This window comes from Lissotriton vulgaris, chromosome 8 (assembly GCF_964263255.1).
Source record: "Lissotriton vulgaris chromosome 8, aLisVul1.2, whole genome shotgun sequence".
Lineage (NCBI taxonomy): Eukaryota > Metazoa > Chordata > Amphibia > Caudata > Salamandridae > Lissotriton > Lissotriton vulgaris.
In genome coordinates this window covers 1,239,549,820-1,239,574,251 of record NC_141696.1, presented here as the reverse complement: position 1 = coordinate 1,239,574,251, position 24,432 = coordinate 1,239,549,820, and the positions used below count along the sequence as shown (strand labels likewise).

The window sequence follows — 24,432 nt, the reverse complement described above, 5'->3', positions numbered from 1 at the left end:
ATACCACCCCCACACTCTGGACTACACTTACCACACCCTGGTCCACGAAACCTATATCAGGATAGACTACTTCCTGGGAACACTGACACTACAGACGGAGCTCAGTGGGATTGATATTGAACCTAGAGCCCTGGAGATCATACCGCCCTTACTCTCATCATGCAGGTCAATGCACCCCAACATTGGGCCTGCCCTTTGAGAATGTGGGATAATATACTCCACCAGCAGGACATGGTCCAGAAACGTACATGTCATCATTGACTTCTAAGAGATCAACGACACCCCAAGCACAACCATTGTCACGCTATGGGAGACACTGAAGGTTGTGGTAAGAAGGGAGCTCAAGGCCACCTCTGCTGCAGGCAACAGGCTGTTTAAGGATAAAAGGAGGGACCTGGAGGGAAAGGTGCTGGAACTGGAGGCCATTTATTAGAGGACGGGAGCCCTGACGGTCTGGCGGAAACTGGAGACCACTCAATCCCCGTTGCGCAGCTTAGACGTAGACAGAGCAGAATATATGCTGCTCCGCCTTAAGCATACCTTCTACATGGGGCTGGAGGGACAAGTACAGCAGATATTGCTTGCTCACAAGCTCTGATTTATGTGCCAGGCAGAGAGTGTGGGTGCGATTTTGACCCCTGGCGGCACTGAACCACTGACGTTGAGGGTGTAGCGTTTTGAGGGATAACTACTACACGCTTTATGAAGCCTGGGACCTCCAGGTGGCCGATGCCTATGCGTATCTTCAGGACTCTAGTAACCCCTGTCTGACCTCACAACAGGCGGAGTCACTGGAATCGCCCATTCGGATAGAAGAGGCGATCTTCGCTTTAGCCCAGCTGAACTGCTCACATGGTTTCACTGCCCTGTTCTGTAAAACCTTCTGCCAGGCCATTGCACTGATTCTCACCAAGCTCTTCAATTCCTTTGCATATACGCTGGAAGCCTTGATTTCTGTAATCCCCAAACCTGGGAATGACAAGCACAGCTGAGGCTCTTATCTATCTCAAAATATAGATGCCAAACTCTTAATCGGCATCCTAGCAGTGCGATTAAACCCTTTCATGTCAGACCTCATGGTTTATCCCCCTCTGACAGTGTGAGGGGGGGGCTACAAAAGGATCATACCTAGTAGATAAGGTGAGGCGCTTGTAGTGAGAGGTGATGCTCCAGGCTATAGATGTTGGCTGCAATAGTGATCATACAGTGGTTGATTGGGCCAATGGCCTACTCCTAGCTCTCTTTCAAATATGCAGAGGGACCTGCCATGGCTTCCCATTGTACCCCATCTTATTTGCCCCATACATGGAGCCCATAGCACAAAGAACCAGAGATGATTCCCGGATCACAGGGGTGCAAGTTGGAGGGAACGTACACCATCAGCCTCTATGTGGATTAAGTTCTTGTTGGCACGAGGGCCACTTGCACTCACTGACAGCATTCCTTGAGTACTTGGATTGTTGCATGATGGGGTCTGGTTTCTGCATTAACCTCCAGAAGACACAGGCCTTCAAACTGGTCTCTCATGCCAGCATTTTAGGAGCAGCTGGCTGCCCAGAACCTTTTAACATGGACTGTTTCCTCAATAACGCAACTTGCAGAGCAGATCGCTACTACAATCCAAGACACAGTTCTTCACAACTACAAAGCTACAAAGCTGTGTACTATACAAAAATATATTGAGAAAATAACATAAAAGTCTAGTGTGCAGGTAAATGAAGCATGAACAGAGCAGAAACTAAATAATTGTGCTTAATCTGCATTATTTGCTTCCAATTTTCAAAACCTTCTTTTGGTGAAAGGAAAGTGAAATATCTAGTAAAAGATTTTTTTTAAGGCTAGTTAGGTTGACACAACAGGCCCAGAATGTGTGGAGTATATGACTTGCCCGAGACTGTGGTGTAAAATAGAATATAGTGTTTCACATTGCACCAGGTTTACTGATCTAATGTGTATTAAAATAGAACATTTGTCATTCACTGTGCTAAAATTCCTTCAGATCCCCAAAATCATGTTATACCGAGAATAGTCAAGTCAAGTCAAAATCACTTTATTTGATTAATTAAAATCATAAAAGTACACAGTAAAAACATGATGATAAAAACATTAAAAATACTAATAAATTAGCCCAGCAATTTTACATATTGAAAATTATTTACAGAATTCAAATCTTTTAAATTTACTTTACAAAAGGGGAGAAAATTCATAAACCATTTATATCGTGCTCTCTAAGTTTCTTGGATCTTACAGCTGCGACAAGATAACTTGCGATGTTAAATATAGTCCAGGTATTATTCAACAGTTGAAGATACATTAGAGCTGGTTTAACCTGATGGAACCCCAACCCTCTTAAGAGTGGGATGATGAATTTTTTCCTCAATGTTGAGTAATGCTTACAAAAGAACCGAGAATAATGTTACGTCCCCTGTGTGATTTAAAATGCACTATTTGCCACATGTAGTCTCAAAGAATGAATCAGTGTTTTACACACACTACATCGGAAAAGCGAAGGGAGCCACCCCACCCAACCCAACCACAACTTCCACAAGTAATTTTGATTCGGCTCTTATGGTGTCTCTGTCTCCACTAATCCATGTGTAAACACCCCCCTAAAGTTGGAGTAGAATTACGCCCCTGCCTCGCCATCTGGTCCTATTTTTCTCCGTATCCCGATAAAAGAGCGTCTTCGCCTTCCCCCACACCACTCTTTTTTCCACCTTATCCTGATTTCTACCGTTCACAGGAGGTGTTCGCCCCTGCCTCACTCAGTAAGTCACAGCTCTGTGGAGTTTTGTGTCATTAGACAGGACGCAACTTCCTTGTTGTCACGAACTGGCAAGTGACAAGTTTCTACATTTTCAAAGAATCACCAGAGCAAGACCTTATGCCGCCTACGGCGGTCCCTGATTTGGCTGCCCGGCGACGGCTGCAGGTAGGAGCTCGGGGGTGGGAGGGGCCTGTCTGGCGATCCCTGCGTTACCGCCCCGCGACGACCGGTAAGTGGGTGTGCTGGCGTTCCCTGATCTGCGGCCCCCAAAACTCGTTTATTGCCCCCCCCCCCTTCCTATGCCACTGAATCACCAGGATTCGCAAAGTGTGCCTTGTTTGCAAGCGCAGGTGTGACCTGAAAAGGACTTTGGTCAAGCAGGTCTGTGGATATTTAAGCTGATTTCTTATAGAGGGTGGGTTGTGTTTTTGTTACAGCAATGTTCCTCTGGTTAATAATAAATTCTCTGTTGAGAAGATCGGCCATGCGTGAAGGTTCCTGTGAGCAGTGGTTAATGGGGTCAGGTGAGCTGCTACGTCATCTCACGGTCTGAGGGTCTATGTGTGCACAGGCACTACCTTTAGGTTTCACATCAGTACTATCTAGAAGGAAAACCCACGTTGTTAACTAAATATTTTTTCCTGTAGTAAAACAGACTGACCTAGCCAAACAGGTCTCTCACAGACAGGGTTTACTGGATATTATTAAATCAGAGTGACGGCGCTCAGAATAAACAAGCATTGGAAATGCAATAGGTCTCGCATTAGGAAAGTTTGAGCTATTGGTATTGTAAATGACACTTTTTTTATTTATGTGTTGGTTTTGAAAGTAGCAAAATTAATAGCTTTGTCAGTTACAATGTCAATAGTTTTAACTTTTGCAAATGTGACACCTATAGCATTTGTAATGCAATGTGTGTTGTATTTACGTGACTTAGATGTCTTGATATTACAAATAACAATGGCTTTTAATTTTGTAAATAATTAATACTTAAATAAAAGTTATTGTAATTTATAATGGCAATAGCTTAAACGTTTGTAAATAACGTTTGTGAAGATTATGTTCAGTGTATTTTATTGTGACGAAAATCCAAGAACATTGCATTTGCACCTACACACACACAGAGCCACACGCATATAGATGTGGTGGTGGTGGATCTGGGGGATGTGGTGGTAATGGTGGATGTGGTGGTGATGGTGGTGGATGTGGTGGTGGATGTGGTGTTGGTGGTGGATGTGGTGGAGGTGGTGGATGTGGTGGTGATGTGGTGGATGTGGTGGTGGTGGATGTGGTGGTGATGTGGTGGATGTGGTGGTGGTGGATGTGGTGGTTGTGGATGTGGTGAAAGTGGATGTGGTGAAAGTGGATGTGGTGATGGGTGTGGTGGATGTGGTGGTGGTGGATGCGGTGGTGGATGAGGTGGCGGATGAGGTGGCGGATGAGGTGGTGGATGTGGTGGTGGATGTGGTGGTGGTGGATGCGGTGGAAGTGGTGGTGGATGTGGTGGTGAATGTGGTGGTGGATGTGGTGGTGGATGTGGTGGTGGATGTGGTGGTGATGGTGGATGTGGTGGTGGATGTGGTGGTGGATGTGGTGGTGGATGTGGTGGTGGATGCGGTGGTGGTGGTGGTGGATGCGGTGGTGGTGGTTGTAGTGGATGTGGTGGTGGATGTAGTGGTGGTGGGTGTGGTGGTGGTGGTGCATGCGGTGGTGGTAGATGCAGTGGTGGTGGATGTGGTGGATGTGGTGGTGGATGTGGTGGTGGATGTGGCGGTGGATGTCATGGTGGATGGGTAGGTCAAAGTTTAAAAAATGCGAGACTTATTGCATTGCAAAAGACTAAAAGAAAGCAGATCACCATGCATCGCCACCAAAAGTGTATACACAAATTACATAACTTATTAAAACAAAACCTGTAAAATGTAAGGACTGGAATCCGCAGTTGCACAAAAACAAGTAGGTTAAACACATCATAAGGAGTATTAAGACCTTAAGGTGTAGTAAACCTTTTTAAAGTGGAATTCCCAAAATCCCCAATGTGAACATGTTAAATAAAACACATGAGATAGTAAAAACGTCTGTTAATTATTTTTTTTTAAAAAACTAATCAGAGCGTAGTGAAACCCTTGTAAAGCATAACCCAAACATTTGGGTCCCCAGTATGAACATGTGAAAAAACATCACAGGGTGAAGTGAAAACAACTGTAAAGTGAAACAGAGACACTGAAGGCTCTCTCTGTAACACCAACATGTGTGATAAGCAAAGTCCCAGAGAGAAGACCTAATAGTAATCGCCTCAACATGAGATTTGCTGTTAAGTGAGAGATTTTATAGGGATTATTGGGCATGTCTGAGATGTCAGAGAAGGGGATATTAGTACAAAAACCGCTCTTGGCAAAGTCAATATATCTCGCCCTTGCCCCAATTGACGTTGCTAAGATTGTAAGCCCAGTCGTACAGCATCCCGATTTTGTACAGCGCTGCTTTTTTTTTATAACAGGAAAAAGGGTACAAGCAGTCGGCTTTGTAATTTGTAGGCGCAAGCACCAAGCATGCATGCACCTACACACAGGCAGTTTTAAATAAATAAGATTTTGCTTGCTGGTTTGAGTTTGACTGGTATAGAAAAACAAAACTGTGGAGCGGGAGGAGAGAGCAATAACAATGTGGGGGTTGTAAGGAATCAGAGACGGCATTTTGTAAAACCATATGGGGGCACGTGAGGGGGAAGGAACTTAGGTGATGGGTGAAGAACATGTAGAAAGAGTAACATGAGGGTGAGATCATGTACTGGATAATGGGAGGGTGAGATGCTGCAACTGACGTATTGAGCAGTTGTAGGAAGGGCTACAGCTGCCGTTTTTGGAATTGTGGAACCAGGCTTTAGTCCTTGCGTCTGTTCAAAACACTGAGATTCTGGGCAAGTCACTTAATTTCCCCGTGCCTAAAGCAAAATGAACGTGCCCTTCTATTATATAAGTGTTGCTTTTGTAAAATCCTTCAATAGCTTCCACTCGAGCTCAGGTACATAGAAAAAGAAGTAAACATCATGTGATAACCGACTAAAAACACAGAATAGTTTAAACATACAGATATCACCTGCCACAAAAAGCCGACTCTCTAGTCAGCTGAGCATACCTGTGACTTAAAAGCTGCCCTTAAGAAGAGTGCTGAACAACTCACTCCAAATCAACGATAACAATAAAATACAACACACCAACCCCTCAACTCTGACTCACGCGCTGCACTGCTGGTAATGATTATTGGGCGGCTGGCGAGGCGCTCTACACAGTGTGTTTGCGTGCAGCACATGCTTCCTCCGGTCAGGCTGGAGTATATGTGTTCCTGGCTCTATGTGCGCCCTTTTTTGCAGTGCATTGTTGTAACTTTAAGGCAGCTGCTTATACCATGCCTACCTTCATTGGAGCTGCAGGAAGGGCGCTCTGGAGAAGCCCAAAGCCAGTCAAACAATCGGAGGGAGAACTAGCTTCGGTGGGAGGGGACTCTGAATGCTGGAGCCAGGACTTCTCCAGGAAGTGGTGGTCTGCTTTCCGGGCCGGTGTTTTGGCTCTGGAGCAAATGAATCCGAGGGAGGAGGAGCGCAAAAGGGGAGGCTGAAGCTAGCGGTGACAATGGAAAGCTGCATCTAGTCTCTAATACCTTCCTGTTCAGTATTAACAGAGTGTGGACGGGTTCTCGGTATCAGCTCTCCCCATTGAAAATTAAAATGAAAAGTGAATGCGTTTGTGTTTTAAAAAAATGCCTTCAGTGGACCACGTTTGTTTTAGAGCCTAGACACACCAATAACCATGTGTTTCTCCCCAAAAAAATAAACGTAAATGCCGAGTGTGATGAAAAAAACTGCTGGAGCTGGATTGATTTCTAGCCAAGCCAATTAAAGTAAACAGTGTAAACAAAAAATGTTCTTGCGGATTAGCTCAACAAACTCACCCTAGGGATGTATGGAAATACAATTTTAAAAAGTGGACGGAGACACGTATTTGCTCAGTGAGAGTCACAAGAAAACATGCAACAAATTACCTCAGCACAGAAAGACACAGACACAACAACCTGGACAATGTTTGATAGAATTAAAGTTGGCTATTGTGCGCCGGGGTTTACACTACTTCAGTTAGGGCCGCACACTGCATGTCAGAGAAGAGAGAGAAGGGGAGGGGGGAGGAGAAATGCGACGCGGCGGGCAGGGGAGGGGGCGGAGCGGGGAGAGGGAACAGACGGAGGGAAGGCAGATAAGGGGAGGGGGGAGGAGAAATGCGACACGGCGGGCAGGGGAGGGGGCGGAGCGGGGAGAGGGAAAAGACGGAGGGAAGGCAGATAAGGGGAGGGGGGAGGAGAAATGCGACACGGCGGGCAGGGGAGGGGGCGGAGCGGGGGCCTGGAGTGCGGCTGAGGGAACTGATGTGCACGCGCTTTTAAGCTCAATGCGCATGCGCATTGAGCTTAAAAGTCACGGGCACTGCAAGGAATCGCCACGATTCCTTGCAAGTCAGTTAAAGAGTGGTTAAGCCCCCAGAGTCTCGCAAGCTCGATGCGCATGCGCATCGACAGGCGAGACCTAAAAAATGGCAAAAGTGCCTGAGTCTCATAATACATAAGCCATTAGCAGAAAAAATTAACAAAAAATCGCGACAGCGGTCAAGGTTTCTCTTTGTTGGTTTTCTTTCACTGTCAGGCTAATAATCCTTCGTTCTGTGGCAGAATTCATCTTCATTCACTTGGCCCTGTCGATCTTCTTCATGATCCTCTGAGGAGGACAGCAAGGCATCAGCAGGCTTGTAAAGCTTGTTCGTTCAGATAGGCTATCAGTTTTACATGGGTGCCAATTCAATAAGCAGGATAACATAAAATAATGTTAGCTACTTCCAGGACGTTGTTTCTGCACTTTTTCATGTAGCACATGAGCATTACTTTTTCCATGCATACTTTGACCTGAGTGGCACCACTTGTTTGCACGATTGCGAGCTCTAGAGCTGTGGTTGAAGGCACTACAAGTTTTTCACGGGTCTGACAGTGGGTCAAGGAGGTGTTCAGAATACATGGCCATCCAGTCATTGGCCTCTCTGCAGAGCGCAAAGGACAGTTGTCACGTATTTCAATTGTAATTGAGATTCCATGCAAATTGGTGCGATGGTGGTACCCCATTTTCAAGGTGAAAATAAACGAAAATGTTGTGGTTGCTCGCAACTTAGAATTCATCCCTAACTTTTACACGCCCCCCCCCCCCCCCCACACTTTCAAATGTGAACAGCAACCACTGCTTGTGTATTTATGTGCTAAGTACCTTGTCCATGCCCCAGTGGGAGAGTGTTGTCTGGAGCTCTGCGCCAAGCACCAGACTGATGTGTCAACCTCATCTGGATTTCAGAAGAAAGGCTAAAGGAGCGGGAAGCCCCAAAATAATATACGGTGGGTAGCGTTGGAGTTGCGTGCCAAAATATGTGTCTATCTCCAACAGGAATATGTCCCAGTATTGCACCAGTTTCTGACAAGTCCACAGTAGGTCGAGAAGTGTTCCAGGTTCACCACAACCCCTCCAGCAGTCCTCGTTGTGAGTGGGATTGCCCCTGTGGAGCCTGACGGGAGGTGAGATGCCAGTACGTCACTATCTTGGTGGCGGTTTTCAAGCTCGCTGTGTTACAAGCAGCGTTACGCACCCTGTGGTAAATGTCTTTCCATTGTTTGCATATCAATGGTCGTCCCAGCTCCTATTAACCCCTTATCTGGCCCAGGGTCTTTTCCTCAGTGTGGGATTGGAACAACAGGTGGTACAATTCAGTGATGATAAGCTTATCTCCATTCTTTAGGAGGAGCCATTTCTCAAAGGGGGTGAGTATCCTCTGTGCTCCCGTGAGCACGTCAGGGTGTGTAAACCAGTGCAGTATATGTAAATAATGGAGGCATTCCTTTTCAGAAACTTCCTTAGTCCGTTTTCAATTGTTTGAAAGGGATCGGTCCATCCATGTTAAAGAAGTGTCCAATGGACCTGCAACCTGCTTGTTGCCACCCCAAAAAGGCTGTGGGATGGAGGCCTGGAGCAAAGTTAGAGTTTCCCAATATGAGTGTAAGGGGCGAGGAGACTGGGGCCAGTCCATTCCAAATGGCCACTCTATCTCAGACCGCCAGCGTGGCTCTAGATCGAGGAGGAGTATAGGCCCCAGGCTCTATGTTTCTGCTACATCCAGGGAATTTTCCAGAGATGCTCGCCAGCTACAGCAAGATCCATAAAGCACCAGTGTTTTTTGTTATGTGGTAGGCTCCCTCCACCAAGAAATGGAGCTGGGCTGCTTAGTAGTAATACAAGAGGCTAGGGACTCACAGGCCGCCCACCGCCAGGGGGTGGAAAATGTGATTGTGGTACATGCAAGGGCATTTGCCCTCCCATACAAAGTGGTTGAGATACGCTTTGATTGATTTAAGCATGCCCACTGGTGGGGTCACTGGAAGGACCTGAAATAAGAATAGTGCCCAGGGTAGAATTGTCATTTTTAATGCTACTATTCTTCCTAACCAGGAGAGGCAGTGTTGCCTCCACTGGGGTAGACCAGTTTTGACTTGGCATTGTAAACTATACTTTTATGTTATTTTTTGAATATGAGGTTAGTTTAGTTTATTTATTAAGGAGTTTTATATAGCGCTAGCCTGACCCGGGGGTATTGGAGGCACTTCACAACAGTTTTTGAGCAGGATTCATACAATAAACAGTATTCTACATATAGGTTCGTCAGTCCAAGTGTGCTGAGCAGCATTTAGGTAGTGTGTGAGTCCTGAGAAAACCTCTGGAGTGCACATTGTCTTGAGTTTGATAAAATAAGGGAGGATTCTAAATATAGGTTCAGAAAAGTGTGCTGAGCAGCATTGAGGTAGTCTGGGAGTCATGGCATAACCTCACAGAGTGCACGTTGTCTTGGGGTTGAACAAATTAAGGGGGAGAGGGGAGTTGGGGGACGAAAAGCAGGGAGCTATTTGGGGGAAGCTGCCACATATTCTAGCTCTATAGCAGAAAGAATGTTGAATATATATTATTTGGTACTTTGTGACAACTCCCACCAAATATTTTTGAATTTGAAATACTTTGGTAGTCATTTAGCAAGAAACACAACCCATGTTTGATAAGATTTTCTCTAAAAGCATACATAGTAACTAAGCACATAAGCTTGATTATAGATGATACCCCCATATGACAGATGCGTGTTAATCTGGGATTAGCAAGGGTAAGAGATGTTGACCTAGTTTTCCATTTGGCACTCATCACACTACACTCAGTACCCCTTGTCTAAGTGAAAGGATCAGAAATTAAACAGTTTTAAAATTAAATCATGTATTTTTTTACATTCCAGTCCCTCTACCTAGCCACTGGTCAGCAAACAAGTAGCTGTTGTGGATCTACACATTGGGTAAAGGGAGCAACCTTTGATGCCACCACAGCTATTGCTTCCATTTTAGTGAATACATGCCATGGCAGCTCAGGGTTGACATTCAAACCTGCAACATACCCCTGAACACAAACCGGGGAAGATTATTAAATAGCAATAACATTCATGAAAATAATTTGCAACAGTGCTCGAACAATGAGACTGTATTTACTGATAACAATGTTTTCTATTGAATTCTTGTGTGAAGCAAATGACATATGAAATAAGACTCCTTGGGGTGGAAGCTTAGTAGCAGTATGCCAAAGTAATCCCATAAAGAACTTTGGGGCATATTCTCAAGGATTTATCGCCGAGTTATCAGCACTTTACCACAGCCAAAGTGGTGATAAATTTATCTCCCCATTCACAAGCTGGTGATAACAGCCCACATCACCAGTTTACCAGCAATAGCAGCCGCAAAAAACATCGCCACATAAGACCCCCTCAACTATCGCTAATGAGATGCAGAGTATGCGTTCCCGTGCAAAAAGCCACAATAACACCACTCCGCAACATTCACAACGACCAGCCAGATCTGCGAAAAGATCACAAAACAGGCGATAAGGCGCATTAGCAGTAGCAAATTAACACCTGCTCCGACCTGGTGTAAAGTTGGACGACAGCCTGCACCAGAAAAGGGAGCCCAGCTCACAGCCACACATGAAGGGCAACAGTTGCCATGGAGCCACTGATCATGCAGGTCGGACACCCAAAAGGGCCACAACACCCACCGCCAACACCCCCAGGACCCCGCCCACCCCCCCGGATCCCCACTGAAGCAATGCAGACAAAGACAGCAACCTTCAGAAAATGCACCAACCTCACAGACCCAACACCAGGGAATGTCATTGCCTACTACAGACTCAAAGAGACAACCATACTCCGCATCCTGAACATCATTGCCCACAGGCTGATGATGCTAACACAGCGGACAACCAACATCCCACCTCAGACAAAGCTGCTGGCCATGCTGCACTTGTGGGCCGCTGGTACCCTCCAACCGCCAGAGTCGGAGGAGTCTCACAGCCAGCCCAATACAAGTTCCACACAACGGTCGTGGATGACATCATCAGCTTGGTACCCCACTATCTATACTTTCTCCACATTGCGCAGGAACAGCTGGAAACCGAGCAAGGCGTCTAGGCCATAGCTGGCTTCCCGCACGTGAGGGGGGAATTGACTGCACACTTGTGCCCCCTGGCAACACTGCACACAATAACCGCAACAGAAAGCGCACTCATTCCATCAATGTGCAGGCAATAGTGGACCACCGGGGACTCTTCACCAATGTTGTTGCCAACTACCCAGTCAGTGTGGATGATTCCTACATTTTCAGACAGTCCATAATCAACCAGCGCTTCCAGGATGGCACCTACGGAACAGCACTGCTCGTTGGCAAGTACCAAATGAACACACCTCAACTACACAATCATGCAACTCCCACCACCGGGAATGCACGTTACAAACTTACATACAGCATGCCAAACAACACGCCCACCCACCAGACACAACAGCACAACTGACTATGGTAACCTGAGCCAGCCATGCACATAAGAAAGTTTAAGTCTTTGTGTCTCAGCAACTGTGGCCTCGGGACCACGGTTCCTGAGAACTCATTTCACATGGTATGTCCCCGCAAGAAGTTTAAGATCCACTCACGCAAAACTTCTTCAAGTACACAAGTTTAAGCAGAATAGGTGGGGAGGAAGAAGGTTCCTGCGGAGGACAACCAAGTTATGGAACCTTCTACCTATCAATATAAAAAGTAGCCCGTCGCTTCTGACTTTCAGAAAGGTAGTAAAAACATGGTTGTACCCCTGTTAATCTAGAACAGCATCTGTGCAGTAACCTGAAGTGCATCTAACAGTAGCGGCAAGACGCCCTCGGGCATTCACACGTTTTACAAGCTTACAAATCAAATTAAATCAAATCATAAGCCATCAACGACATGGCACCTCAGCCACACAATAGCAGATTGTGGGAAGAGGGGGCAACCAGGCAGGGCGAAGGAGGCAAGTGACCCATGAATGAGAATGTACACAATGCCAAGTGTGGCTTGGATGTGATGGCCACACTGCAGTATGCAGACCACACATATATCCAGGTCGACATACACCACTGTTGTATGGAGTGTAATGGACAGTGGACGCAATCATGTCACCCAGCCAGTGGGGAAGATTGCAAAAATGTAGCTTGTTACGTCCCCCCTACTCCACGTGAGTGGAGTGGGCTGGCCCTGCATACACCAGGCCAGCGTAGGGGTGTGAAAAAAAAGCACGTAACTCTGGGCAAGGTCCTCTTCCGGAATGCCCAACATGTATCTGCCAGGGCGGCGCCTCTCTAGGCTGATGCCCTTGCCGTGAGTGGTGTTGCCTGCGATCCTGTGTGCCTGCAGCACCCCGGGCTGCTGGTCCCTGAACCCGCCTTGGCAGCCCCTGCGCACTCAGACCTCACTGCTCACCTGCTGACACCGCGAAGAGGGCCCACCACGTGCCAGTGCAAGCTCCAAGCCCGAGGTCCGCAACCCTGGCAGCCTCCTCAGACCATCACGCCCTCAGCGACACAGGCCAGCGGTACGCCTTTCTCGTTGACGTACTCTACCGGCATACACAGTGGACTTGTAGGGCACACATTTGGCACAGAGTCTTGATTACACTATGGCAGAGGACGATGTTTATGGCTGACTTGAAGTCACTATACTCCCTTCGATGTGGTGCCACCAAGTCGGTGAATAGCATTCCAACCACACGTGTCTGTGGGCCCACGTGGACTACTGCCCTAAGGCCACAGTGCGCTTGAGTAGGTAACACATTTGGAACTGAGTCTTGGTTTTTCAATGGCAGAGTACATATCATTGCACGCAAGGAGAGGTGTAAGAGGATGACGCATTTCAGTCAGGAGATAAAAAGGATAATTGTTATGGAGATGATCGAACACTACAGACAACTGCCCTTTTGTCACTAACTCTGTGCATCGCAAGCCAACGACACGTGGCTGTGGGTCACTATGACCGCTGCCTCCGGCCACACTGCGGTCGAGTAGGCACACATTTGGGACTGAGTCTTGATTTAGCAATGGCCGAGTTCATATCATCGGCATCATCGCAGACTGCATCCCCTCTCAGCCCCGGTGCCACTAAGTCTGTTCCCGGACACTCTCTGGTTGAACTTTGGTGGCGTCTGAGTCTATGGACTGTGGGTTGTCTTCATCCTCATGTAGCGGATACCGAATTGGTGGTAAAAATTAGGCTGTAGCATTCCACTCCTCCATTTGCTGCTTCCGGACGGCTTCTGCCCTCTGCATCATGCCCTGGAGGACACATTCCCCTGCCCCCTACAACCCTCCGCCACACCCTTCTTGGACATCGACGAGGACAAGCTCAGTCAATGTGGCCATGCCTCAGTGCATGCACCGCAAGTCACCGTCCCGTGGCGGTGTGCCTGTGCCGGCCGCTGTGCATCCGGGGCCATTAACTCTGTGCAGCTCAAGTCAGGGACCCGGTCTTCTGAGATATTGGATGGCCTCTGAGACGATGGCTTTGGGTCATCAACGCCATGTGTCTGTGGCCCTGCGCTGTCCACTGCCTCCGGCCTCAACTGTGGTACACCAGGGCTCACACATCTAATCGAGTCCTGAGCGGCCTGGACGTCGCATCACCGCAGTAGGCACACGCCACCACCGCCAGGACCACCTCCAACCGCAAACTACCAGTGTCGAAACGGTCATAATGGCAGACTAACGGAGTTGCTCACACCTGTCGTTGATGCCATCATCGGTCTTATATCCTGCTCAGCACTCTAGGTGCCCCAAACTCCGTGCACTGCAACTCACGGACACTTCTGTTTGCATATTGGGTGACCTCTGTGCTTGCTCTGGCTACCTCCATGATGCTCTGCAGTGGTTTCTGTGATGCTGGTGTTTTCTGTTTTAATAGTGTTCACTGTTCAAGTTGCTGCCAGCACCGCCAATGGTATGTTACTATTACATCGCAACTTTTACATCGGAATGCTGTTACAACGCAGCTTTTACAACGCTGGTTCTATTACATCGGATGCCATTACAACGCAGGACATTACATAGCAGATGCTATTACAACGCATACCATTACATCGTAAGTATGTTATTTTTTTATTTTATTTAATATTATTTTTTTAATATAATTAATAATAATTATAAATAAATATATTTATGTTTTTTAATATTATAAATTAAATATATTAATTTAAGTAATTTTTTTAATAAGTATGAGTATAGGAGTATATGTTTTGGGGTACTGAGGTATATGTTTTGGGGTGTTTGGGTATTTTTAGGTTTTAGGGCTGGGTTTAGGTTTTGGGGTGCAGGGGTATTTTTAGGTTTTAGGGCTGGGTTTGGGTTTTGGGGTACAGGGGTATTTTTAGGTTTTAGGGCTGGGTTTGGGTTTTGGGGTGCAGGGGTATTTTTAGGTTTTAGGGCTGGGTTTGGGTTTTGGGGTACAGGGGTATTTTTAGGTTTTAGGGCTGGGTTTGGGTTTTGGGGTACAGGGGTATTTTTAGGTTTTAGGGCTGGGTTTGGGGTACAGGGTTGTTTTTAGGGTTTATTATTTTTAAAGTACGACTTTAATTAAATTAATTAAATTAATTGAATTTAATTTAATTTATTAAATTATATCAATTACAATTTTAAGTTTTATTCAATTATATTAATTAAATTTAATACATTAAATTAAAATAATTACAATTATAAATTTAATTAAATTAATTAAATTATATTAAAATAATTAAATTACATTAATTTCATTTTTAAATTTAATTAAACTAAATTAAATAAATTAAATTAATTACAATTTTAAAATTAATTTCATTATATTAGTTAAATTAACTTAATTACATTTTTTTAAAAAAGATATACTTACCTATACTTACGATGTAATGGTATGCGTAGTAATAGCATCTGCTATGTAATGTCCTGTGTTGTAATGTCCTGCGTTGTAATGGCATCCGATGTAATGGAACCTGCGTTGTAAAAGTTGCGATGTTACAGCATGCGTTGTAAAATAACGCGTTGTAACATCATAGATCCCCGCCAATCTGTGAGGGCTGGCTTACACTCACCCCACACACATCCAGCACAGGCGTCACTGTACATGTGACCCTGCCAAAAAAGGGGCCGGGCGCACGTGCCCATAGCCATTTCCACAAACTATCTGCGTATGTCCGTGTGTTCATGATGTGTGCATGAGGGCCCCAGGCCCTACAACATTACAGTGTGCTGTGTACAGCGGACGCAAATATGTCACGGCAGGCAGCGGGTTAGAGCTTGTACATGTAGCTTTGTCGTCACCCACTCAATACGTAGGAGTAGTGGACTGGGCGTGGGTGTGTGAATGCTGATGGCGTGGTTCTGTACTGGAAATGTGCAAATGCATGCGTCTCTGTCGCAGTGTGGGTCTCTTTTGTGGGGTGTAGGTGGCCCCTAAAGGGAATTAGACACCAACGTATGTGATCTAGTTCGTCTTCCATGGGTTCGGACCACACCCGCACCTTTTAGGCCACCCCCTCTAGGCATTCTGACACCTGGCATTGGAATGCCATGTGTGGCTCGGTGAAGTGTTGGGGGCCAGCTGTGGTGGCGGGTGCTTCCTGTTGTGTGTTCTGTGCAGGGGCTAGGTTCTCCTCTATATAGCTTGGCTGCCTTGGTCCTGGTGGTGGGTTGCCTGGGATGTCCATGTGCTGCTGTAGGGCGTCAGTGACGAGGGTGTAGTGGTCCTCTCCAACATCACTGATGAGTTGTCTGGTCTACTCCTCTGGAGGTGTTGTTTGTCCCTCTGCAATGTGAAGGGGAGATGCATGTTGACATTGTGTTGTCATGAATGTTGGTGCATTGTTCTTGTTTACATGCAGACTGTATAACAATGTACATTGTGACTGTTTGGGAGGTGCTGGATTTTGATGCGGAACAGTGGACATTTGGACTACATGACGGAGGTGAGGTTGTACGCTTCCATTTCCATCTCACAGTTTCCTGCTCTGTTAGATGTAGTTGGCCTGTTTCTGCTCATGTGTGGAGCCAGTTGTGTCCTCGGTTCTGCAGTGTCGGGGTTGCACATTGTACCGCATTGTCGTCAATGTGGATGTGCTATTATTGCTATGTGTGTGTGTGCTGCAGTTTGCCACGGGGATCAAGGACATGATCCAGGGTCATTGTGGGTGTGCAGTATGCTACACATGTGTGCCATTGTGCTCATCTCCCCCGTACCCTCAGTCCCTGGTCGTTACTCACCCTGTTGGTGTTGTGTCAGGTCCTCTAGACCTTTGTCCATACTCCCAACTCCTTGCACCATCTTCACACTGATGACTGTGGCCTCGATTTCCTGACGCTCCTCCTGTGGCGCTGGACTCCAACCTTCTGTCGCCGTTGCTGCCTTCCTGTTGGCAGAGGGTTTGTGCTTGGTTTTGCTTTTCACATCACGCCAGCGCCTCTTGGCCTCCCCCATTGACCTCCTCGACACTCCGACTGCATTCATGTTACTCTAATTGTGGGTCAGTTGATGGTAGTGTTCTGTCACCTCCTTGACGCTGATCTGGTTTTACTGCGGACTGCACCCAGTCTTCCTCAACTCCTTGCTCTTCCCCGACCCCGGGGTTCCTTGCTGGTGGTCTGTGGGGCTTGTGGGTTTCGCGTTGGACTCTGCACTCGGTCCGGGTGCTACGCACTTCAAATTGTTATTGGTGTGTTCTTTTTGTTGCTTTTATAGTGCATTTTCCTGCATGAAGCGTGGGATTTGCAGGCCTGTCGCTGGTTTTCACTGCTTTTTGTATCGAAATAGGCCTCAACGCATCTTTTTTGGCGTTCGTGTTTCGCATTCTTGCGGCGGCGTGTTGTATTTTCGCGGACATTTGACGCGTTGTTGTGGGCCTATCGCAAAAGGTTCCTCCGTGTTGTGAGTACTTAGTTAACACGGCAATATTTTCCAGCGATAGACTGCGATGTGAAGAGTTGTGATAAGCTCAATTTGCTGTAATTATCACACGTTCTTGAGAATATTCCCCTTTGTCTATCGTCTAATAATAATGAATGGGGTGAATTAGAACAAGTGCATAACATTTTGGAGTAATCATAGTGTGAAAAATAGACCGGACTGCATGCAAACTAGTCTATGCTTTGTTGTGGGAGGCAGGAAATTAGGCAAAATCGCTAGGCCCTGCAAACTTAATCCCAACCTCATTTGAGTTAGCATATTGGCTCATCTGAGCAGGAAGTAATTACTGCAGAGACAGAAAATACCTTCACAAAGTATTATCCACTTTAAGCACTACCCCTCCTGCTAACATAGCCTTCTGCCCTCCAAACTATTGCAGAAGACAAGACAGCCATGCTGGCCTCTGTCCTCAAAGAAGTCATTTCTCCCTTCCACACTCCCTCCTGCTGTCTCCTCAGCTAAATGTAACTATTATTGCGTGGATCATGAGAGCTCGGCCTTGAGGCCCTATGTAGAAGGAGGGCAGCTCCTTCTTCAAAAGGGTTCTTCTTAGTCTACCCTAGTATCTCCTGCTCTCAAACTACTTGGTCAGATGTTTCTCTTTCAAATCATTTTTCATTGCTAACAGGGGACTCTAAACAAAGCTTCACTGATGCACATAAACTAGAACTCTGGCCTCGAAACTGGGATCCCAGCCCTCATTCATTTCCTTCAGGAAGCTACACACTGATGGAACTTACTTCTCTGTTCACAAAGCAACATTTTAAAACTCACCCCCTGAAAAATAAGAACCATCCAAAACCACCTCAGATTCAGGGATACAGTAAAGACCTGTCTATTCCGTAAAAGGTGACACGCCTATAGCAAAGCAGTCCCAAATCCTAACAACCCCACAAAGTTGAGTCAGTCACCTATGTATTGGTGGTGGGTATTTGCATCTCTCACTACTCTTGGCTCCATTCCAAGCTTAAGTGTATCCAACAATATTGCATGCATATATATTTTCCCCAAAACACATTGAAAATTATCCTCATTAGGACTGAACAATTTTGTACTGTGAAGTACGTAATTCTACTTAGTCCCTGATTACAAATGCCTTGGAGGAGAGTGTGATATCTCTTGCACATGTTAAATTAGATACTAAGAGGGGTCTCAATTTATCCGGTGTGATAAATAGCATCAATTGTAAGTTTTGTCTGAAAAAGGGACATAATATACATATTTTACTGTTCTCTGCACCAAAACCTGCATGCGCTGTTATTTGCAAGGCATGTATTACCAAGCAAAGTTTTTCCTAGGTACATTTTGGCAAGGGAAACATGTTGAAATTTACCTGGGAAAAATGTTGTTGGTTGTGGGGCTTGCGATGTGGATATGTACTGTACCAGGAGGAACCATACATTTTGTAATTAACTAGGCCAAACATAATCGGTGGGTTCACATAACACAAAGTCTTAAGCATGGTAAAAAGTTGTACACTTCAAACTACAACATTTAAAAAATATATCTCAATCGTTTTTGAAAAGCATCATTGATGGTGCTTTCAAAGCTGGACCTAATTCTGAATGACTACCCATTACTACACTTAAAGTAAAACATTGGCTCCTGTGGAAAAATAGGAGTTATTTCTGATAAAGGTAACTCACAATGGCAATAAGGGTGACTAATTTAGATGTAAAAAAAGGAAGCTGTCTATACACAAAGCAAATGTTATAGTCATTTATGAAAATCTATACATCAACAGTTTACATACAAATTCTGTAGCATTATAAACACATATGTAATCCAAGAAGTGATGTTGTGTCCTGTTAGAACTGGCTATTTCTGGTAGGCTATGGCTGACGCCAAAGCCAGGCAGAAACCACCATTCTAGTCAGGGCAAGGAAGTCACACGCCAAGATAACCCCTGCTCACCCCCTTGGTAGCTTGGCACAAGCAGTAAGGCTAAACTCGGAGGCAATGTGTAAAGCATTTGCGCCAGCGCACAACAGCAACAACATACTAGGCACACCACAAAAGAGACTCCACACAAGGTTATTATAAAAATAACTTTTGTATTGTAACAACACATATCAGATAAAAATCACACATGTACATTGTGCCAACTGGCACGGCAACACTCATAAGGGATTATTTACAAGACAGGGCCACATGGGCCACTGTCAGATTCAGATATAGCACTTCTAGAATAAAGAATAATAAACATAAAATGATAATCAAAAAGATCACAACCAGTAACCACTGGTAACAGGAACCAGGACCTTACTAGGACCACCTGTACTAAAAAGGACAAGCACCTAAGAATAAACACATTTAGGGGAATAAACCAGAACACCTTACCCATGATGCATAAAACACATTCAGAGGAGTAATAAAGAGAAACACATGATGCCATAAACATTCAGAGGTGTTAAGAATAAAGCACATGATGCAATAAAATACATTCAGGGGTGCAGCGCAAGAAGACACATGATGCCTAAAACATTCAGAGGTGCAGCGCATGGAAAGGAAGACACATGATGCATAAACCTACACATTCAGAGGTGCCAGAACATAAGTCAATAGCGCAAAAACACACAGTAGGCAATTACTATTAAAAACATAGGAATCACATTGCGCATAACTTACATAAGCCACCACCTGTGGCAGTCCCTAGGCCAACTGGCCTTGTTGGGGCTCAGATGCCCTGTGTCCAATGTCAGGGCGCGCTGCCAAGCAGCGCCAGTCACAAAGTACAAAAGCCTAAACGTGGCAGCTGCCCACAAAGTGCTGGGCAGCTGAAAACTCACAGAGAAGGCCTAAACGGTGCAGCTGCCCACTAATTGCTGGGCAGCTGGAGAAATCATCAACACTGCGGCTGGGGGCTCTCACTAGCCCCAGGATCAAACTGCGCCAGGGTTGGAGCCACACAGGCTCTGCATAACACATGCCCCCAGCGTTGGAGCTCTCAGGCTCTGGCCACAACAATGCCCCTTGAGCCTAACAGGCTCTTCAAAGAAATATGACGGCGGGGTCGTTGGAGCCACCCTCTGCGGCTCGACATCACACAAATGGCCCCTGGGCCTCTCTGGGCTTTCTAAACAAAATGCTCCGCCGTTGGAGTCCCACACGGGGGACTCTGAACTCAGAAATGCCCAAGGGGAGCCTCTGCGGCTCTTAAATGACATGCGGGCAAAAGGGAGAGTGGCCCGCTCCCACGGGGCCGCTCTAATGCTGCGTCCTCCCCCCTGGCCACCACTTGGAACCAGCCGCCCCCTCACAGAGCTTCACTCACCGGGGCTCTCGTTGCTGCCGGTCTCTCTCTCTTCCTGCAGCGGCGGGCGAGGCTCTCGGACTCAGGAGAGCCTCGCCGACGTCTTGTGTGGTGGCGGGGGCGGGCACCGACAATGTGCCCCGCGCCCCCTCCGCTCCATACCTCGGCGGTGCTTCTCTTCTAGATGCAACAGGGCTCCCTTGCATCACGGGAGCCCTGCAAGCTGGCCGTCACGCGTCTTCTCCGCCGCCACTCCAGTCTCTCCCCTCGCGCTGCAATGCCGAGGGCCGGACTTCCGGTTCCTTCTCCCGGGGCCGCGCTACGATTGGTTGGCCGGCCCCACTACATCCGGGTCGTCGCGGGCAGCGTGGCGGCCCGTTTCCAGGCAGGCGGGCAGAGATTTTCCCGAGGAGTGGGCTCCCTCGCGGAACGTAATTTTTAAAAGATAAAGGTGGCGGCAACGCCGCGGTGCCAATGCCGGGTGGCATCGGCCAATTAAAATCACAATAAGCGAGGTGGGCTCTCTCAATAGAGCAGCAGCACTCGAGCACACCAAGGACAGGAGCGCTTCCCCACGAGGGAAAACCACAGCGCTCTGCCCAGCAGTCAGAAGAAAATGCCCAAAAGGTCCTAGGGGAAAATCACAGCGCCTCCAGGCGCTATAAGGACAAATCCAGCGCTCCCAGCGCTAGCAAAGAAAAAGCACTTCAAGGTGCTTAGGGGGGCAGAAAGTCCAGCAAAGTCCCCCCCTCAGCCCAGGCAAGGCAGAGGGGTCCCCCCAGGAGTCCTCCAGGCATCCAGGGGCTGGGCAGCGCCCGCCCCTGGTAGATTCAAGTCAGAAACAAGAACATTTTGGAAGGGGACACAGACCCTTTTTATACAGTGAAAAGTCTTTGAAGTCCTTTGAAGCAGGCAGTGTGAGAACCAGCTAGAACTGGTTATAGGGAAGTCCCTTCAGTATCAGGGACAGAGGTGACAGTCGCCCAGCGGGAGGTGGAGCCAGCTTTGTAGTTAGGCAGGCACAGCCCTTCACTATCAGGTGCCATCTCCTCCCACTTCCCTGGCAGCAGATGCTGCCTTTCATCCATGGGCTGACTTCAGACAACCTCCTGGGCTCTCCAGCCCCTGTCATCCTCAAACCAGACAGTCAATCCACAAGCAGGCCCAGGCACTCTGGGCCAGGCTCACCAGCCAATCAAACGCCAGCACCAACTTACACAAATATGTTAACTTCCAAAAGTAGTACTTCTAGACTAGACACAGTCATGCCGCATATATCATTTTGCAGCATTCATTCTCACGAGTTCATACATACCAAACTCGCCCCTGCACTCCCCACACATCAGGAACTACCATGGGCATACATATTCCCCATTCATTCCTATGGGAGGGCAGGTCACTCCCCACACATACAGAGAGCTCAAGCACTTTACACTGTACCACAGTGAAAAAGTGCGCAGAGGCCTAAAATCACCAACACCAGGTTCCATAAACAGGCTAGGAACAAGCAAAAAGTCTAGGGGTGAACCTGCCCAACGGGCCGGGTCCAACATGTCCCAAGTGAATTTTATCAAGAAAGAACCTAAGCTGCTAAAGTGAAACATAATAACATGTAGATAACATAAGGTTTCAAGTACGTATTTCAGTTGAAAGAAGACAACCTAGTTATAGGATTAAACAATTGAAGTGCAACAGTTGGAGTGTATAGACAACTGTTGGACAAGGTCTGTCTCTTTATCTTTGTCGACAGCGTTTCGACCTAAATAGGGTGTCAGGTCTCTTCAGGACTGTTCAACGAGGGGCACCTATAAGATGCGATAAGAGTGTGTTAGCAACGTGGGCCATTAGAAGCGCAATAACATAGACTAGTCCGGCAATGTCAGTGAGGGAAAGACTACCTGGTGTATGGAATTGGAGCTTCCCCAGGTTTACATGACTTTATAAATCTGGGGCAGCGTCAAATTCCTTTGGGGCGCATAGTAAGGCGATGTAGCGATGTGCCCTGCATCGCCTTAGTCATGATTTATGAGGCCACTTAAAGCCATATGTTAGACGGAGACCCGGAGGTCGGCCGAGTACAGGGGGAGAGGCCTCCGGTGAGGGCCCTCTCCGGTAATCGTACAGACAGGTAACTTCCCCCCCACAGACGAACACCACACAGAGATGAGTTCTACACACTTTTATATATATCTTGAGGCAAGGTGATAAGCGATACAGCTGGACCAGGATACGAGGATCCCGTCAATTCTAGTCTCTTTGGGGGAAGAGGGGTAGCGGGACAGTCTGAGTACCGGTCCGGTACAGAAGCAGCAAGAGATGTAGCTCACAATCCTCGAGCTGGAGGGTTCGCCAGGATGGGCCGCGGCAGCGCCAGCAGGCTTCGAAGATGATTCACGATGAGGAGTGCCGCGGCAGCGTCAGCAGGCTTCGAGGATGGTTCACGATGAGGAGGGCCGCGGCAGCGCCAGCAGGCTTCGAAGATGGTTCACGATGAGGAGGGCCGCGGCAGCGCCAGCAGGCTTCGAAGATGGTTCACGAGAAGGGGCCGCGGCAGCGCCAGCAGGCTTCGAAGATGGTTCACAAAGAGGGGCAGCGGCACGCCAGCAGGCCTCCAAGGATGAGTTTGTCTCGGCGTCTCTCGACTCCAGGATACAACTGCCTTCCTGTTCTGGAGCTGCCCCAGTTATAGGTCTGGTGCCCTTTGATGTCCGGACCCTCGCACTTGGAGGTCGGGAGGTCCGGGATGAGGGAGTCCAGACACCCAGCAGGGGGGTGGAGCCAGCGCCCGGGGAGGCTGGGGGCGATCGACACCTGGCGGAGGGGAGCCATTGACACTCCTTCTCCCATTGACCTGCCAAGTGGTCTCTTCACCCCCTGGGCGGATGGTGGTGCCTCGATGTCGGGGCCTGGTCAGGCCCGAGGTTGAGGTCGATCCGAGGCCACGCGGCCTGGTCGTGTAGTGTCCAAGATGGCGGCTGGGCCGGGGGCAGTGGTTCTGGAAGAGGTCCGGGCCAGCCGATACCGGGGTGTTCAGGAGCTGGGGTTCCGTCGGGGATGGGCCGTGGGTTGCCCCGGGGGGTTGCCGGGATAGTTCTTGTCTAGGAAACAGGAGGAGCAGAGGTCCGTGCCCCGCCATGCGGGGAGGGATCGGGCCTTCCGCAAGGCCTGTCCAACACCATATAAGGTGGCTTTGCGTGGCATCTAAATCAAAATGAGAGCTACTCATCCGAAGTATGTACGGCAGGATGTCAGAGTGTGTTAAATCACACACATATTATATAGAGAAAATGACTCATAAATTGGAAAGTCAATGTATAGGAAATGTTACTTAAGACATTGAGGGCTACAAGGTGTAAGAGTCAGATGCCATCCATACTGGTAGGCGGTGGCTTAGCATGGGCGGGACCACAGGGGTGGTAGCCCCGGGTACAACAAATCTTAGGGGTGCAAAATTTTAAAAGAAAAAACATTTGTGGTGGAAGGGACTCGAGTCATGTCAGTGCTGTTGTCTGCAAGTGCAGGTTATGTTGTCTTGCCCACCTTTCCCCGCTGAAGGGCTGCACAGAGCTGTGCCCTCCTCCATGTCTCATGGCCGCAGAGCAGGTGAGAGCTGTTCACGCTGTGTCCCGGTGGCATGAGAGGGTTGTATGACGTTTCAACGCATGCTTTTACCACCCATGCCTTTACAACGCAGGTATTACAACGCAAGTCATTACAACGACTTGCGTTGGGGGGGCGCTGGATAGTGGAATAGTTTAATTTTCTATTCCAACTCCAGTCCCCGTGGATAGTAGGGAAGGTGTTGGATAGAAAATTAAACTATTCCCTATCCAACAGCGCCCTCCAGCGAAAGTCGTTGTAACGACTTTCATTGTAATTCCTGCGTTGTAATGGTAGTGCGTGGTAAAAGTTTAGTTGTAAACGATGTTCCCTCATGAGAGTAGCGCCGCCTAATGGCTCAACCGTGGAACGTCTCTTGTGGTACCACAGCGCCATACAAGGAATTCGTTTCTGATTT

At 47.5% G+C, this 24,432-nt stretch overlaps 1 protein-coding gene across 1 annotated transcript in view; it reads right to left on the bottom strand.

Moving 5' to 3' along the window:
• Window positions 1-24,432, bottom strand: part of KATNAL1 (katanin catalytic subunit A1 like 1) — a 321,796-nt gene that overhangs the window by 179,943 nt on the left and 117,421 nt on the right. The gene's annotated exons all lie outside the window — the stretch shown is intronic.